This window comes from Dendrobates tinctorius, unplaced genomic scaffold, assembly GCF_039654945.1.
Source record: "Dendrobates tinctorius isolate UK_male_01 unplaced genomic scaffold, ASM3965494v1 ptg000084l, whole genome shotgun sequence".
NCBI lineage: Eukaryota > Metazoa > Chordata > Amphibia > Anura > Dendrobatidae > Dendrobates > Dendrobates tinctorius.
The window spans coordinates 2,402,258-2,420,050 of NW_027361752.1; the positions used below are offsets into that span (position 1 = coordinate 2,402,258).

Consider the following 17,793-nt stretch of genomic DNA (forward strand, 5'->3'; position numbering starts at 1 on the left):
CCAATCTGTGAGTCCATGAAAATCTGACTGTACTTGGAAGTCATCGAAGTGCGGTACGATTTTTTCACAGACCTATAGAATTAAATGGCCAAGGATGATCTGAAAGTAGGAGACAAATTGTGTATGCTGTGATTTTTTTTCCTCTCACCTTTCTGTCCACGGAAAAAAATCGGACATGTGCCTGCCTCCTTGAATAACGTTAGTCCAAGTGCGATCCGATGTTTTGACGGATCACACTTTGACCGAAACTACAATTTGCACGAGCCCTAAAGAATACAAAAATGCCCAAATCTGCATTTATTTGGGGAGAAGCAGGAGGAATAGCTGTCATCCAAATGAGTACAAAAACCAACAGCTTTTGTAAATGTATGACCACCTTCAGAGTGTGAGAATCCTCTGAAAACATCACATTTCATACAGAGATCAGGCTTTATAATTCCTGAAGTCCCAAGCGTCTACAGTGGATTCTGCAGTAGGTGTCAGATGTAAGCACTCTGGCAGACTACAGAAGTAAATGGTTACCTAATTCCCGGCGAAGTAAAAAGGTGTTATTGTTTCATAAGTAGCTACTGTGGTAGATTTGCAGATATTTTAAGAGCATTAGTTGATGTAGATTTCAAGAAAGGGGGCAGAGACAATAATTCAATACAAGCAGTTAGAGGAAAAAATATTACAAAAAGGATTTACGTAGAACAGGACTGGCCTGTTCCTTTCTATACCTCATTCAATAGTGTTATTAGAATTAGTCATACTGTAGTTGCACTTTGTTGCTTTTAATGTGATGTTTAGACTTATTTCTAAATGTAATATTTATATGAAAAATGTTGTTACAATCAGAAAACGAGCAATCAACTGGAGCGAGGTGAGGAGAAGTTGGCCAGGACCTTCTCTGCCCACAGTGTCTGGACCCCCAACTCCCCTTATCTACAGAATACTGACTTTACTCCAGTTGCGTGACAGAAGAAGGAGCTCATACACATGATATAAATGTAGGACAAGACAACTGATTTTTAAAGGAACCTGTCACTAGATTCATGCTGTCCAAACCATTAGCAGCATGAATCAGAGTCTGTCTACACAATTGTAGCCAGGGATGTTTCACTCAGAGATCACATAGTTTGGAAAGCAATGCGGGGACTATAGGAAGAGATAGTTCCCGGCTATCTTTCTCCTCAACTCGCTCCAGAACAGGGTACATGAGCTACACCCACCACACTCTCCACTTTAATGAGGTGTAACACAGCTCCATTGGCTGTCATTATCAGCTGTAACCACCTCACCATCCGCCCTTATGAACCACGGTCATACCATGGCTGTCCCCTCTCTAATTTTCCCTTACACTCTCTATATCGCCACACTGTGCCCCCAGCAAGCTAGTCTCTCTCCATACTGTGCCCCCATTTCACGCTGCCCCTCTCCATATCCATTATTTGCCCCTATTTACACTATGCCCTATTCACATATTGTTGTCTCCAAACTGGATCCCACTCACACTATTTCCTACATGGTATGATGGTGACGACAGCCGTCCATATAGCGTGATGTTCACAACAACCCCCAATACACTATTATGTCTACCACACACCCCAATATACATTATGTTGTCCCTCACAGCCCCTATACAGTGTGATTCCCCCCACAGTCCCCTATACAATGATACCCCCCACATATTCTATATAGAATGATTGATGTCCCCACAGCCCAGGTATAACGTCCCCCACAGCTCCCAGCATAATTATTCCCCTACAGCTCCCAGTATTATGTCCCCCACTTTCTCTGATTATAATATGATGTCTTCCACAGCCCCTCTTGTGATAGCTTCCACAGTCAGCCCCTTGTATGTTCCCCACAGCTAGCCCATCTTATGTTCCCACACAGCCAGCCCCTCATATGTCTTCCACAGCCAGCCCCTCATATATTCCCCACAGCCAGCCTGTCTTATATTCCCCACAGCGAGCTCCTCAAATGTCCCAGTAACCGGCCCTACATATGTCCCCCACAGCCAGAACTCATATGTCCCCCATAGTCAAACAATCATGTGTCTCCCATAACAAACCCCACATATGTCCTCCATAGCCAGCCCCACATGTCACCCATAGCCAGGCCCACATATGTCCTACATAGCCAGTCCCACAGAGCCAGCACCACATATGTCCCACATAGCCAGCCCCTCTTATGTCCCCCATTCATTGGCAAAATATAGAATAAAGGTATATACTCACCTAATCCCAGATCCATGTACACCATGGCCACCGACTCCTATTGCTTTCTGTGCAGCAATGGACACTGGATGGCACGATGATGTCACCGTATCACCCCATCCGGCATCCCCTGCATGCGCCACTTCCAACAGAGCAGAGGTCGGAAGAGGCCTGCTTTCTGCTGGAGATCCCAGCAGGGCAGGGAGCTGCTCTGACATAAATTGTATTTACGTCTTTATTGCTCTGGAATGCTTCAACTGGTTCCCACTGGTTCTAGAATGTTTTTTCATGACATATTGTACTTCATGTTAGTGGTAAATTTTCTGCAATATAACTTGTGTTTATTTATGAAAAAAATGGAAATTTTCCAAAAATTTTGAAAATTTAGCAATTTTCAAACTTTTAATCTTTGGACACTTAAATCAGAGAGTGTTGTCACACAAAATAGTTAGTAAATAACATTTCCCACATGTCTACTTTACATCAACGCAATTTTGAAAACATAATTTTTTTTGTTAGGACGTTATAAGGGTTAAAAGTTGACGAGCGATTTCTCATTTTTCCAACAAAATTTACAAAACCATTTTTTAAGAGACCACCTCACATTTGAAGTGAGTTTGGGGATCAATATAACAGAAAACATCTAAAAACTGCACCCCTCAATTTGCTCAAAACTGCATTCAAGAAGTTTATTAACCCTTCAGGTGCTTCACAGGAATTTTTGGAATGTTTAAGAAAAAATGAACATTTAGCTTTTTTTCACAAAAAATGTACTTCAGATCCAATTTGTTTTATTTTACCAAGGGTAACAGGAGAAGTTGGACCCCAAAAGTTGTTGTACAATTTGTCCTGAGTACGCTGATACCCCATACAGTCATATGTAAAAGTTTGGGCACCCCTATTAATGTTAACCTTTTTTCTTTATAACAATTTTGGTTTTTGCAACAGGTATTTCAGTTTCATATGTCTAATAACTGATGGACTCAGTTATATTTCTGGATTAAAATGAAGTTTATTGTACTAACAGAAAATGTGCAATCTGCATTTAAACAAAATTTGACCGGTGCAAAAGTATGGGCACCCTTATCATTTTCTTGATTTGAACACTCCTAACTACTTTTTACTGACTTCCTGAAGCACTAAATTGGTTTTGTAACCTCATTGAGCTTTGAACTTCATAGCCAGGTGTATCAAATCATGAGAAAAGGTATTTAAGGTGGCCACTTGCAAGTAGTTCTCCTATTTGATTCTCCTATGAAGAGTGGCATCATGGGCTCCTCAAAACAACTCTCAAATGATCTGAAAACAAAGATTATTCAACATAGCTTTTCAGGGGAAGGATACAAAAAGTTGTCTCAGAGATTTAACCTGTCAGTTTCCACTGTGAGGAACATAGTAAGGAAATGGAAGAACATAGGTACAGTTCTTGTTAAGCCCAGAAGTGGCAGGCCAAGAAAAATATCAGAAAGGCAGAGAAGAAGAATGGTGAGAACAGTCAAGGACAATCCACAGACCACCTCCAAAGACCTGCAGCATCATCTTGCTGCAGATGGTGTCACTGTGCATCGGTCAACAATACAGCACATGCATAACGCCTTTTTGTATGACCAAACAACTCAATCTTTGTTTCATCAGTTCACAGGACCTTCTTCCAAAATGTAACTGACTTGTCCAAATGTGCTTTTGCATACCTCAGGCGACTCTGTTTGTGGCGTGCTTGCAGAAACGGCTTCTTTCACATCACTCTCCCATACAGCTTCTCCTTGTGCAAAGTGCGCTGTATTGTTGACCGATGCACAGTGACACCATCTGCAGCAAGATGATGCTGCCGGTCTTTGGAGGTGGTCTGTGGATTGTCCTTGACTGTTCTCACCATTCTTCTTCTCTGCCTTTCTGATATTTTTCTTGGCCTGCCACTTCTGGGCTTCACAAGAACTGTACCTGTGTTCTTCCATTTCCTTACTATGTTCCTCACAGTGGAAACTGACAGGTTAAATCTCTGAGACAACTTTTTGTAATCTTCCCCCTGAAAAGCTATGTTGAATAATCTTGGTTTTCAGATCATTTGAGAGTTGTTTTGAGGAGCCCATGATGCCACTCTTCATAGGAGAATCAAATAGGAGAACTACTTGCAAGTGGCCACCTTAAATACCTTTTCTCATGATTTGATACACCTGGCTATGAAGTTCAAAGCTCAATGAGGTTACAAAACCAATTTAGTGCTTCAGAAAGTCAGTAAAAAGTAGTTAGGAGTGTTCAAATCAAGAAAATGATAAGGGTGCCCATACTTTTGCACCGGTCAAATTTTGTTTAAATGCAGATTGCACATTTTCTGTTAGTACAATAAACCTCATTTGAATCCAGAAATATAACTGAGTCCATCAGTTATTAGATATATGAAACTGAAATACCTGTTGCAAAAACCAAAATTGTTATAAAGAAAATAGGTTAACATTAATAGGGGTGCCCAAACTTTTACATATGACTGTATATGCAGGTACACCACTGTCTGGGTGCATGGCAGAGCTTGAAAGGGAAGAGCGCCATTTGACTTTCAATGCAAAATTGGCTGGAATTGAGATGGGATTCCATTTCACGTATGGAGAGCCACTGATATGCCTAAACAGTGGAAACCCCCCACAAGTGACACCATTTTGGAAATTAGACCCCCTAAGGAAATTATCTAGATGTGTGGTGAGCACTTTGAACCCCAAGTGCTTCACAGAAGTTTATAATGTAGAGCCGTAAAAATAAAAAATCATAATTTTTTCACAAAAATGATCTTTTCACCCCCAATTTTTTATTTTCCCAAGGGTAACACGAGACCCAAAAAGTTCTTGGGCAATTTGTCCTGAGTTTACTGATACCCCATATGTGGGGAGTAAACCACTGTTTTGGCGCATGCCAGAGCTCAGAAGGGAAGGAGCGCCGTTTGACTTTTCAATGCAAAATTGGCTGTAATTGAGATCAGACACCATGTTGCGTTTGGAGACCCCCTGATGTGCCTAAACAGTGGAAACCCCCCAATTATAACTCCAACCCTAACCCCAACACACCCCTAATACTAACCTTAATCCTAACACACTCCTAACCCTAACCCAACCCTAATCCCAACCGTAACCGTAATCCTAACTTTAGCCCCAACTCTAACACTAACTTTAGCCCCAACCCTAATGGGAAAATGGTAATAAACAAAAAAAAATATTTTATTATTTCCCCTAACTAAGGGGATGATAAAGTGGGTTTGATTTACTATTTATAGTGGGTTGTTATGTTTGGCAGCTGTCACTCACTAAAAGATGCTTTTTATTGCAAAAAATAGTTTTTGCATCACCTCATTTTGAGAGCTGTAGTTTTTCCATACTTTGGCAAACAGAGTCATGTGAGGTCTTGTTTTTTGCGTGACAAGTTGATGTTTTTATTGGTACCATTTTCGGGCACATGACATCTTTTGATCGCTTTTTATTCCGATTTTTGAGAGGCATAATGAACAAAAGCCAGCAACTCATGAATTTTTTTAGGGGTGGTGTTTAGACCATTCCACTTGTGGTAAAATTGATAAAGCAGTTTTATTCTTTGGGTCAGCGATACCTCATTAATATCATTTTTTATGTTTTGGCGCTTTTATACAATAAAAACTATTTTATATAAAAAATAATTATTTTTGCATCATTTTATTCTGAGAGCGCTAACTTTTTTATTTTTCTGGTGATGGAGCTTTATGGCAGCTTATTTTTTGTGGTACAAGATGACGTTTTCAGCACTACCATGTTTATTTATATCCGTCTTTTTAATTGCGTCTTATTCCACTTTTTGTTCGGCGATATGATGATAAAGCATTGCTTTTAGCCTTGCCTTTTTTTTTTTTTTTTTTTTTTTTTACTGGTGGTCAATGTTGGTGTTAAATGTTGGGACAGTTTTATAGGTCAGGTCATTACGGACGCGGTGATACTAAATATGTGTACTTTTATTGTTTAGATTTTTTTATTCAAATATTTATTTATTGATGGAATAAATATTGATTTTTTATTATTTTTAAAAATATTTTTACAATTATTTTAAAGTTTTTTTTTAATTTAATTCTTACTTTTACACTTAGTCCCACTATGAGACACTCATTTTGTGCAGGCTGATCGCAACTATAGCATGCAGATTTGCATGCTATAGAAGCTGTCAGTGCTGCAGTTTCTATTACACTGACCTGAGAGACTTCCTGGTCATAACTGTGCATGGCAGGAAGTCTCTCAGGTCTGGAGACCTGGATGTCATTATGACGACATCGGGTCTCCATGGCAGCGATCAGGACCATGCGTCATACCGCGGGGTCTCCGAACCAAAGACAAAGGGGCTGTCAGTCCCTCTGCTGGCTCCGGAACGCTGCGATCATGTTTGATCGCAGTGTTTGGGGGTTGAAGTGCGTGGAGCGGTCCGTGACCTCTCCCGTCACTTAGTGCCAGGTGTCAGCTGTGAGAATCAGCTGACACCTGGCCGCGATCAGCCGTGCTCCCCCAGTGAGCACGGCTGATCACCCATGACGTACTATCCCATCCATGGGCACTAAGTCCCAGGGACCATGGACGAGATAGTACGTATAATGTCAGAGAGGGGTTAAGTATCCTTTTACTGCTGCCTTTAAAAGGCGTATCGGCGGTCGTTAAGGGGTTAAGTATCCCAGCATGCACAAGGGATTTTCAAATGGAGGGTCATAAAAAACAAGGAGAAAAAAAAATAGAATAGCAGTTAGAAAGTGTAGTTAGGGAAGGATGGGGAAATTATAATCACACAGTATTAGAAAATATGTAGATTTAATTTAAATTAGATTTCAGACCAACCCTTTAAGAATGATCTGATCATGTAAAATAGGGGTTAAGTTAAAATATGAGAAATAAGAGATTAATTACCCTTTTTTCTTTATTTTACAGCCTACACCTCGGCCATCCCTTATACATGTTGAGGGTTTGCAGCAGAAGCACATCAGGATATATAAAAGCTTTCTTTAAACATAGAAATCTTCCGGCTATCTGTGAAAAACGATATGTGCTTGACACTGATCACTAATTAAGAAGGTAACATATTTATAGACCTCAGTTACGAAATTCTTCAGTACTTTCATCTTTATCGGACTCTTTTCAGTATAGCGTTGCGTTTTCTATTCCACACTTTTTTGTCCATCATGATCAATTTATATTTGTCTATTTCTTATTACTTGTATGGCTTTCCATAAAATTAGTTCCATAAAAAACTACATTCAAAAGGTAATACAGACACTATTGCTAAATTAATAGAACCATGAATTACCAACATTCTGCCAAGAACCTGCTCACTGTGAGGCTGGTCTCACATGTCCGGATAATTCCAGTACCGGAAAAAACGGTACCGAAGCTATCCGTGTCCATGTGGATACGTGGTACCACGGTGTGGCACACGTGTGGCAACCGTGTGCTGCACGTGTGCCGCATCAGGACCACACGGACAGCCGCTGGGGAAGAAGTGCTACAGTAAGCGCTGTTCCCCTGTGGCTGGTGCTGAATGCGGCTGTCATTCTTCTCTCCTGCTCTGCCAGCAACAGCCAGCAGGAAAAAAGTATGAATGAAAACCCGATGTGGGGTCCCCCTCACATTGTGAACCAACCCGGCAAAACTCACAGCTGGGGGCTGTTATTCTCAGGCTGGTAAGGGGCCATTGATCTTGCCCCCCCCAGCCTAAAACCAGCAGCCCTCAGCTGCCCAGAAAAGGCGCATCTATTAGATGCGCCTATTCTGGAGCTTTGTCGGGTTCTTCCCACTTGCCCTGTAGCAGTGGCAAGTGGGGTCATAAGGGGTTAATGTCACCTTTCTATTGTAATATGACATTAAGCCCGGAGTAGTAATGGAGAGGTGTCAATAATGGAAGCACCCCTTTAACTTACTTAACATAAATTTATAGGACTCAATTTCTCAATTTTCCCAAATTCCCATAAAACTAAATATGCAGTTAATGATATTATGGCAATTATGAATATTCAACATTTTTATTTGGAAGTTAGAGTTAAATTTGCTCATCTCATGTTTCTGGAAACTTGGTAACTACAGAATGTGTCACTTTTTTGACAAATATAGTGGCTTGCCAAAGTAGTCACCCCCTTGGCTTTCTACATGTTTTGTTAAATTACAACCTGTGCTTAAATATTTTTGTAATCCAAATATTGTGTGATACATCAGCACTAAATAATCTAAGTTTGTGAAGTGAGAAAATATAAACATAAATTAAATTTATGGGATCAAATAACTAAAAATTGGCATCTGCATATGCAGTATATTCACCCATTTGGTATGGAACCCCTACAAATTTCAGGTGCAAGCAATTACCTTGATAATTACATGTAAAGTGACAGAACGTCCCCCTGTGTGCAAGGCCATGTTCACACTTGTGTTTGGGTAGAGTGCGTAGGGCTGCATACTTCCTCCCTTAAGCTCCGCCTACTTACGCGCTTCTTCTCTTAAGATCCACCTACATGCATCCTGCGTACCTATCTTTAACATTGGGTAGGCAGGGACATGCGTTGTATGTGGATGTGTCCGCATGCGTCGTTTTGACGTGCCCACCGACCGCACAGAAATGCAACATGTTGCGTACGGCAACGTGCCTGCCGAACGCAACATGTTGCATTTCTGTGCAGTCGGTGGGCACATCAAAATGACGCATGCGGACACATCCGCATACAATGCATGTCCATGCATACCCAATGTTAAAGATAAGTACACAGGATGCATGCAGAAGTAGGCGGAGCTTAAGTGAAGTGCATAAGTAGGCAGAGCTTAAGGGAGGAAGTACGCAGCCCTATGCACTCTACCCAAACGCAAGAGTGAACCTAGCCTTACTGTCACATGGGCTCTCAGTATACACACTTTACCTTTTCTGAAAGGCCAAAGATGCTGCAACACCATTAACAAGAGGCACCACTAACCAAACACCACCATGAAGGCCAAGGAGATCTCCAAACAAGTCAGGAACAAAGTTGTTGAGAAGTACAAGTCAGGATTGGGTTATGAAAAAAATATCCCTATGTCTAATGATCCCCATAGCACCATCAAATCCATTATCATCAAAAGGAAAAAACATGGTACCACAACAAACCAGCCAAGAGAGGGCGGCCCAACAAAACTTTCAACCTGGGCAAGGAGGGAATTAATCAGAGAGGCAGCACAGAGACCTAAGGTATCCCTGAAGGAACTGCAGACTTCCCAAGCAGAGAATGGAGTTTCAAGCCATACAACCAAAATAAGACATACATTCCATGGTGGCCTTCATAGAAGAGTGGGCAGAAGAAAGCTTTTTCTTACACACAAAAATTGTAAGGCTCATTTTGACTTTGCCAAAAGACATGTGGGAGACTCCCCATATGAGACCAAAATTGAACTTTTTGGCCACTAAGGTAAACGTTATGTCTGACATCAAACCAACACAGCTAATCACCTAAAGAACACCATACCCACGGAGAAATATTGTGGTGACAGCATCATGCTGTGGGGATGTTTTTTTTGGCAGGAGGGCTTGGGTGGTAATAGAGCATTTACAGCTTCCTACTCCTCTGGTTTCTGTTGCAGGACCTTCAGTATCCATACAACCGTGGAGACCAGGCTCCAGATCATGCGCTATCACTGGGAGGGAGCTCTCTATCCTCAGCTCAACCTCCAGCTTCTCTCCACATGTCTACACTCGTTGCCCTCCTCACATCCTCACACTAACTACTCATTTCCCTTCTTGGCCCTCAGAGAGCACTCCTCCCCCAATTCTGGTTCAGAGCTCCCTCTGCTGGCCTGGAGTGCGAACTGTGTTGCATGACATGGTTAACTGCTAGAGAGACCCTTCATTGCTTCCAAGCCTGACATCACCCTCCCCGGAGGAAGGCAATGCCAGTGTGGTGACCATACTCCTGGGGGCGCCACATAACCTATGTACAGCCGGGCACAGGACACTTTTGATGAACAGTTCATTTTTTCCAGGAGAAGTGGCTGACAGCCTGGCATGAACGCTACACTGCATGGGGAAATGTTAGTTTTACATAGCATCCATTTTTAGCTTTTAGAGGGGAGGTGCTGAGCGAGGGACCCCCAATATGCCATTTATAAACCCTAGAGCAGTGTTCCCCAACTCCAGTCCCCAGAAGCCAACAACAGACGAAGGAAGCATTATCTTGGCACCAGAAATTGCTGCAGGTCCTCTCACCTCAGCAATACTAAGGAAATCCTGAAAACATGAAGTTGTTGGCTCTTCAGGACTGGAGTTGGGGAACACTGCCCTAGAGGAGCATACAAACACGGGTAGCTTTCATGAGTCAACTCTATTAATACAATTGTTTGAAAAAGTGTTTGCCCCTTCCTGATTTCCTATTCTTTCGCATGTTTGTCACAATTAAATGTTTCAGATCACCAAATTTAAATATTAGACAAAGATAAGACAAGTAAACACAAAATGCAGTTTTTAAATGAAGCTGTTATTAAAGGAAAAAGAAATCCAAACCTACAGGGCCCTGTGTGAAAAAGTGATTGCACTCTAAACATAATAACTGGCTGTGCCACCCTCAACAGCAACAACTGTACTCAAGCATTTGCGATAACTGGCAATGAGCCTTTTACAACTCTCTGGAGGATTTTTGGCCACACTGGAGGGTTTCCTAGCATGAACCACCTTTTTAAGGTCATGCCACAGTATCTCAATTGGATTACAGTCAGGACTTTCACTAGGCCACTCCAAAGTCATAATTTTGTTTTTCTTAAGCCATTCAGAGGTGGACTTGCTTTTGTGTTTTGGATCATTGCCCTGCTACATAACCTAATTGAGCTTCAGCTTGAGGTCACGAAGAGATGGCGAACATTTCCTTCAGGATTTTTCAGTAGACAGCAAATTTTATGGTTCCATTTACCACAGCAAGTCTTCCATTTCCTGAAGCAACAAAACAGCCACAGACCATCACACTACCACCACCATATTTTACTGTTGGTATAATGATCCTTTTCTGAAATGGTGTGTTACTTCTATGACAGATGTAATGGGATACACACATTCCAAAAAGTTCAACTTTTGTCTCGTCAGTCCACAGAGTATTCTCTCAAAAGTTTTGGGGATCATCAAGATGTCTTCTGGCAGAACTGAGACAAGCCTTTATGTTCTTATTACGGCGCAGTGGTTTTCATCTTGGAACTCTGCCATGCAGGTCATTTTTGTCCAGTCTCTTTCTTATAGTGGAGTCATGAACACTGACTTTAACTGAGGCAAGTGAGGCCTGCGGTTCTTTGGATGTTGTGGCGTCTTTTGTGACCTCTTGGATGATTTGACGCTGCGCAGGTGGGGTAATTTTGGTCGGCTGGCCACTTCTGGGAAGGATCACCTCTGTTCTATGTTTTCGTCATTTGTAGATAATGGCTCTCACTGTGGTTTGCTGGAATCCCAAAGCTTTACAAATGGTTTAATAGCCTCTCCCAAACTGATAGATCTCAATTACTTTGTTTCTCATTTGTTCCTGAATCTTTTTGGATCGAGGCATGATGTCTAGCTTTTGAGGATCTTTTGTTCTACTTCACTTTGTCAGGCAGGTCCTATTAAAGTGATTTCTTGATTGAGAACAGGTGAGGCAGTAATAAGACCTGTGTGTGACTAGGGAATTTGAACTCACCTCCTCAAAGATGTGATAAACCACAGTTAATTTATGTTTTGGAGGGTGGCAATCACTTTTTCACACAGGGCCCTGAAGGTTTGGATTTCTTTTCCCCTCAATAATAAAGGCCTTCATTTGAAAACTACATTTTATGTTTACTTGTGTTGTCTTTGTCTAAAATTTAAATTTGGTGATCTGAAACATTTATTGTGACAACCGAATAGGAAATCGGAAGGGGCAAACACTTTTTCACACAACTGTAAGCATCTAAACAAAATGAGTATCTGTGAAGGATTTTCCCCAGTACATGTATATTGTCAAAGATTACTTTTTGAGTTGAATATATATATATATATATATAAAAAGGCTAATCTAAAACCAAAATGTGTGTTCAATTGCTGGTGGATTAATATGAGAACAGTTTGGCAGGTTCTTTACAGTTGCAGCTGCGAAGTTAGCAGTCTGAACAATAACAAGTATGTCATGTCCAGTGGACAATCAACCTTAGATCAAGATGCTGAGGTGTTTGGCCAGTTTGATGTTCCTGATCGTTAGCCTTTAATTACTGTGATGGATTATGAGATATATGTTATTGTCTACTGACGATCAGTCCGTTAAGTGAGCACATAATCTTCAAAACTTCTGACTGCTTTCTTTTCCATTGGGGAGATCATGGGAAGCTGAACCTTATCTTGTGCCAAGTGTCATCAGAAGGCAACTCACAGCTTGTTAAATAGTCACGATGATGTCATTAGATAACTTTGCTGCTACTTAGAATCCCCGGGGACATATTATTAGCTTGGCTCCTACTGTTAAAGAAGAAAAAAATGATCATTATAATAATTTTTGAATTTATGTAAAATATTGGATGCTTTGTACTGCAAAATAAAAATATTGTCTGGCTTAGAAAGCCCCTTTTAACCCATTGTCTCCACTGGCAATTTTTTGTTTTAAAATTGGCAGTTTTTTCTACCCTTCTTCCAAGTGCCATAACTTTGTTATCTTCATCGACATAGCCATGGCTATATGAGGGCTTGTTTTTTTTTTTTTGCAGAAGGAGTTTTAGTTTTTTAATGACACCATCCATTTTACTGTACAGTGTGCTGAAAATTGGGGGGAAAAAAAATTCAAGTATGAGGAAATGGTGAAAAAAAATCAATTCTGCCATTACTTTTTGGGTTTTGCTTTAACAGTTTTCTTTGTATGGTTAAAATTACATTTCAACATAATTCTCCAGATCAGTACACTAACGGAAATACTAAACTTGAATAGATTTTTTTTTTTGAAAAAAAGTTCAGAAATTGGAAAAAAAAAAAATTACGTCAGCATTTTCTGAGATTTGTAATGTTTTAATTTTCTGTTGAGTCAGCTATGTCAAGGCTTGTTTTTGTGTGACAAGCTGATGATTTTATGGATACCAATTTTAGCTCCATTCAATGTTTTGATTGCCTTTTATTGCATTTTTTAGGACTGCGTGATGTCCAAGAAACCGCAAATTTGACATTTTGATTTTTTTTCTACTACTGTAGAGGTTAATTAATTTTATATTTTAATATACCAGTCTTACAAAAATGTAGAGATGCCAAATATGTTTATTGTTACCATTTTTTTTTATTTTTCATGTGGATGATTCACATTTCTTTTGTTTGAGTTTATAATGTTACCGCTTTTTAAATATTTTTGCTTTATTTTTTAGTCTTCTTAAGGGATTTAAATCTGCAATTGCCTGGTCACTTATGCTATATATTGCCATACCATAGTGTTACAGCATATAGTAATACTGTAAATCACTGTCTTCTATGAAGCTCAGCCTGTGGCTGAGCTTCATAGGAGTGCCAAGATAGCAGCAACGGAGGCCGACGGGAGCCATTGTACACAAACAAAACCAACCACTCCATTTGATTGCCACTGTCAGACATTGACAGAATTTAAATGATTGACAGCAGTGATCGGAGCTCAGCTCCAGCCGAACCTGTTAAAGGGAATCTGTCTCCCCTTTTTTGAGATATCATATAATGATATCATTCAATTGTGTGTCACATAAGGATTCTCTTAGTACTTTTACTTCCCCCTGACAACGCACCTTTCATGCATAAATACCTTTTTTATATCGGTTCAGATGTATGTAAACTGCCACGGTCCGGTCCGATGGGCGGGGCTTATTCAACAGCTCCCCCTCCCTGTCTTGCTCTACACAAGAAGAAATGCATAGAGCAAGACAGGGAGGGGGGAGCAGATGAATAAGCCCCGCCCAGCGGACCGGACAGCGGCAGATTACATATATCTGAACCTATATAAACAAGGTATTTATGCATGAAAGGTGCGGGGTCAGGGGGAAGCAAAAGTACTAAGAGAATCTTTATGTGACACAATTGAATGATATCATTAAATGATATCTCAAAAAAGGGGTGACAGATTCCCTTTAAGAGACAGATGATAACTATGTGATACATCTGGCACCAAACACATGTGGAGGGAGCCCCTTCACATACAGGTACACCATCATTGATGTACATAGACATAATTTTTGTTGTCCGGACTGAAATTAAAAGTTTCTGGTCACTATATGTGACTGCAGACTTCTGATTTCCACCTGGGGTGGACAGTCACACGATGGCTTCCATTTTATTTCTCCTATGAAGCTTAGCCCCAAGCTGGTCTTCATAAGAAAACCTTAGATACACTAAATTCTGCAGTTCTAAGGGGGCTAGCAAATAATTGAGCAATTTTTAAAAATCTATGGAGCGCTCTCTATCTATCTCTCTATCCCAAATGCTATTTTTTAATCATCATCTTCAGAAAATGCAATAACAATCAATTATAACATCATACAATCCCCAAAATGTTATCGATAAAGACTATAGCTCAGTGGTAAAAAAAAATGAAGACCTCACACAATTCCATTGAAAGAAAAATAAAAAAAAATATATGAGTCACAAAATATGGTGGCCAAAATAAACTTTTTTTTTAAGTTCAGAATTTTTTTTTAACCCCTAAAATATTGAAAAATTCTAATAAGCTTCATATTGCCAAAATCGTACTGATCTGGAGAATCATACCGCTGGTCGTTTTTAACTCAAACAGAACGCTGTAAAAAGAAAACCTAAAAAAAAACCAATTACAGAATTGCATTTTCTTCACCATTTCACCCCATTTGGAATTTTTTACCCATTTTTCAGTACATCGTATGGTAAATTGAATAATTGAATTGAAAACTACAACGCGTCCAACAGCAAAAAATAAACCCTCATTCAGTTTTGTCGATGAAAATGTTTAAAAAAAAAGGTATGGTTTATGAAAGAAGGTAAAAATGAAAAATTGCAAAAATGAAAAAATCGTCAGGTCTGAAAAAGGGTAAGCAAAACAGACCCAGTGTAATCAATGTTTTTCATCCGAGCTTCATCAGAATTTGGTCAGTGTGTTAGTTTTTACGATCACTGTTTCATCAGTGATTTTCACTTATGAATAAATAATTGAATTATAAAGTTAATTACGGACACACACAGACTGTACACTGATGCCATCCATGTGCTCTCCATGATTTTCTTGCAGGAGTAATTTTCACCTATGTCTCTGATCCAAAAAAGACATCTTTGTGAGACACGGACATGTGAATAGAACCCTAGAGTTTAATGGGCATGTGTTCTATAAGGTCTATCAGAGAAAATCACAGATAGAATACAATGAAAGAAGTCTTAAACCAATTTCGAGGATGAGCAGCTATTAGTGATGAGCGAGTATACTTGTTGCTCGGGTTTTCCCGAGCATACTCAGGTGGTCTTCAAGTATTTTGGCGTGCTCGGAGATTTAGTTTCTGTTGATGCAGCTGCATGATTTGCGGCTGCTGGACAGGCTGAATACATGTGAGGAATGCCTGTTTGTTAGGGAATTCCCACATGTATTCAGGCTGTCCAGCAGCCGTAAATCATGCAGTTGAGGCGATTAAAACTAAATCTCCGAGCACTGCAAAATACTCGGAGACCACCCGAGCATGCTTGGGGAAACCCGAGCAACGAGCATTCTCGCTCATCACTAGCAGCTATTGTCACTCATGTTAGATAAAATATGTAGAAAAAACAGCGAAAAAAGGAAGTCCAATACAGATTTAGCAAATTTGTAAACAATTTTATTCAAGTATATCAGGATAGTCAAAAAAGGGGGGAAGTGAGACAATGATGACCATAAAAGGTACATGGGCAAAAGCAATAGGGCACACAATGGTGTCTGGACATGGGAATATACATAGTATTACAAGTATATCATACAAAATTAGAACATACATCATAATCCCGGGGAGGGCACACTTGGGTGGACTTATTTCACTGACCAGTCTGAAGGTAACATGACGTTGTGTGACTATTTTGTGTTTAACTTGTTGTTAGCAATTACCATGAGTGGTGGCTGGTTCCACAGCCTATGGTAGTGCTGTCTAGCTCGGATTAGGGGTCATTGTGACTGGTTATTAATATTTTCTACATTTGGGATTATGATGTATGTTCTAATTTTGTATGATATACTTGTAATACTATGTATATTCCCATGTCCAGACACCATTGTGTGCCCTATTGCTTTTGCCCATGTACCTTTTATGGTCATCATTGTCTCACTTCCCCCCTTTTTTGATTATCCTGATATACTTGAATAAAATTGTTTACAAATTTGCTAAATCTGTATTGGACTTCCTTTTTTCACTGTTTTTTCTATATATTTCTTTGCGATTGTCCTCTAGGTCTGTATAAACTACATCCCTTTGGTTGGTAATTTATATATAAGTGTATTTGTTTTACTACTTATTAATGGGTTATTTTTCCATGATAATATTATGGTCACTCATGTTAGAGTATTAGGACATTTTGAGGTCATAGAGAAGGATCCTTGGCTCAGAACTACCTTTCTAGGACATGAGCTGAACCATGGTGGTTAGAGACACCATGTCAGCGTTGATCTAGAGAGAAACATTTTCTAGATGAGACCTCGCATTTAGTTGAGAAGGTTCCAAGAGGACCTGTTTGTGTCCCAGCAGTGATACGTAGACTATCATGACTCTTCTGATGTCTGATTGAACTGTTGGAGAACCCTCCTCTGATCAGTAGATACTTGCTGATTCATGCATTTGGAGTATAGGCTTCCTTATGTAAGAAAGAAAAGCCATCTCCTCCGCTCTTATTTATCTGCCTGAATACATTCAGCCATAACATTCACAACAATCTCTCTAAGGAACAAAACTGTAAACTGTTTCTCTTAAGTATGACAGTATAGAAACAGAAACCGCTTTATGGCAAGATTCCTGAAATGTAAGGCAAATACAAAACGTGTAAGATTTGTTTTTATTTAACATCCTCAGAATATAGTCTGTCTGCCGTGAAGTCCCACATACATATATCTCAGAGTGTTATATAAACACTTCGTACTCATACATGTTCTGTAGAATTCTTAAAATATTAGCAATGTGCGTCCAGAGTCTTACTTTAAAGGAGGCCATAAATGTCTTCTCCAAATGATGGAGATGGTGTTTCTTTGATTATGTCTACAGACTATGGTGTAAGCTCCAAGAATTTTCACATTCCCGCTAGTCTTTCAGCACACACTGTGAAGTTTGCTTTGCTAGGGCAAGGTAAATTTTGCATTCCTAAATCCTGGGACCCGTCCCTTAGTTTATGGCTGTATTTATTTTGGGAATGTTTCCCATGAATAGTGGCCCCCAATCCCTCTACTGACAATGGAGGTAAGTAATGGGCTGTAATAAAGAAACCCATAGGTCAGAGATGCAAGGATAAATATGGTAAAACTCTTGGAATTTGGGCTGAATACATCAATGTGTACCTCCAGGTTGGTTTGTAATTACTCAAGTAAATAGAAAACATGGTGTTGCATGAGATTAGTGAATAATAGATGCCTTCTGTGAGAAATAGGGAAGTTCTTGTCCTTAGACTGCGTCTGGTTATGTATCTTAGC

The 17,793-nt window shown here is 40.0% G+C and overlaps 1 protein-coding gene across 2 annotated transcripts in view; it reads left to right on the top strand.

Moving 5' to 3' along the window:
* Window positions 1–17,793, top strand: part of COL8A1 (collagen type VIII alpha 1 chain) — a 194,252-nt gene that overhangs the window by 99,290 nt on the left and 77,169 nt on the right. The window contains exon 1 of one of the 2 annotated variants that reach the window (XM_073584399.1): window positions 7,130–7,267. The exons of the other annotated variant lie outside the window; for it this stretch is intronic. The gene's annotated coding sequence lies outside the window, so the exon portion shown is untranslated. Of the gene's footprint in view, window positions 1–7,129; window positions 7,268–17,793 lie in introns of those variants that run through there. 2 annotated transcript variants of the gene reach the window in all.